The sequence below is a fragment of the Trichechus manatus genome, unplaced genomic scaffold, assembly GCF_000243295.1.
Source record: "Trichechus manatus latirostris isolate Lorelei unplaced genomic scaffold, TriManLat1.0 scaffold00005, whole genome shotgun sequence".
In the NCBI taxonomy this organism is placed as follows: domain Eukaryota; kingdom Metazoa; phylum Chordata; class Mammalia; order Sirenia; family Trichechidae; genus Trichechus; species Trichechus manatus.
The window spans coordinates 8153522-8155534 of record NW_004443941.1 but is presented as its reverse complement, the minus strand read 5'-3'; positions in this window follow the sequence as shown (position 1 = coordinate 8155534).

The window sequence follows — 2013 nt, the reverse complement described above, 5'->3', positions numbered from 1 at the left end:
TCACCGCTGAGCGTGAGGCCAGCCCGCCGGAAGGAAGAGGCCAAGCTCCAGGCTACTGTCCTGCCTCGCCTGGGGTCGCGCGCTCCCTGCCCTCGGGAACCCGAGTCGCTGTGACCTCCGGCAAGGGCGTCGATCCGGACCCCCAGGCCAAGTAACTCCTGGTTCAGAGCTACAAGGATTTATGGAAAAGCCTACGTCCCTTGTATGCATCCCACTTGTTACTTAAGAGACTTTTATTCTGTTCTCTCTAAGCCCCCATCTTTCTGGTATTCTCCCGGCCGCCATCAGCCCAAGGACGGGAATAGTTATTCATTCAACAGATATTAATTGAATCATTATTGTGTGTGTCAGGCGTTCTCTTTAGTCTCTAGAGTTGGAAAGTGTAAGAGCACCTGGTTTCTGCCCTCCAGGGACTTAAATTCAAGTGGAGGTACAAACTAGTGACGGAGCAATTACAAGAGTGCTTTTAATTGCTATAGAAGTGCAGGGTGCCTCGGGAACTCAAGAGTGATGCTTAATGTGTAAGGATTGAGTACAGAGGAGGCACTCTAGGAATTCAAAGAGGTTCAGGATGGCCAGAGATTGCTTGCAAGAGAGAGAGTGGACAAATGAGACTAAAAATGCTAGGGAGTTTAGGGCTTTATCCTAAGGGCAACGAGAAACTGTTGAAAGATTTTAAGCACAGCAGTGGCATGATAGGATTTGCATTTTAGAAGAATCACTGGCTTTGTGTGGAGAACGGCTTGGAATGGACAATGTTGGAAACTGGAGGACTGGTTAAAAACTGAGCGGTAATCTAGGTGACAGAAGGATGGCCTGGTTGTGAGGTGAAATGTTTTGAGAGCTATTTCAGGAAGCAGAATGGTTAAAGCTTGGTAGTTGATTGACCATGAAGAGTGAAAGAGAGGGAAGAGACAGGATGATGACAGATTTCTGGCTTGGGAGACTGGGTGGTGAAGCCCTTCAGGGAGAGAGAAAACACAAGAGCAGAAAGAGGTTTGGAGGCAGAAATGGCAAAATGCGTTTGGGATGTTTACATATTTTGAGATACGGATCAGGAGGAGGATCTAAACTGGAATATAGATTAGCATACAAGTGGATAGGAGGGGATGAGATGTTGTTGTTAGGTTCTGACTCATAATGTACAACAGAATGAAACACTGCCTCATCCTGCACCATCCCCATGATCATTGTTATGCTTGAGCCCATTGTTGCAGCCACTGTGTCAACCCATTTTGTTGAGGGTCTTCCTCTTTTTCGCTGACGCTCCTCTTTGCCAAGCATGATGTCCTTCTCCAGGGACTGGTCCCTCCTGATAGCATGTCCAAAGTATGTGAGACAAAATCTCACCACCCTCACTTCTAAGGAGCGTTCTGGCTGTGCCTTCCAAGACAGATTTGTTCATTCTTTTGGCAGTCCATGGTGTGTTCAACATCTTTGCCAACACCATAATTCAAATGCGTCAGTTCTTCTTCTGTCTTCCTTATTCAATGTCCAGCTTTCACATGCATATGAGATGATTGAAAACACCATAGCTTGAGTCTGGCACACCTTAGTCCTTAAAGTGACATCTTTGCCTTTTTAACACTTTAAAGAGGTCTTTTGCAGCAGATTTGCCCAATGCAATGTGTCTTTTGATTTCTTGACTGCTACTTCCATAGGTGTTGATTGTGGATCCAAGTAAAATGAAACTTTGACAACTTCAGTCTTTTCTCTGTTTAACATGATGTTGCTTATTGGTCCAGTTGTGAGGATTTCTGTTTTCTTTATGCTGAGGTATAATCCATACAGAAGGCTGTGGTCTTTGATCTTCATCAGTAAGTGCTTCAAGTCCTCTTCACTGTCAGCAAGCAAGGTTGTGTCATCTGCATATTGCAGGTTGTTAATGAGTCTTCCTCCAATCCTGATGCCCCATTCTTCTTCATACATTCCAGCTTCTCGGATTATTTGCTCAGCATACAGATTGAATGATGACAGGATACAATCCTGATGCACACCTTTCCTGACTTTAAA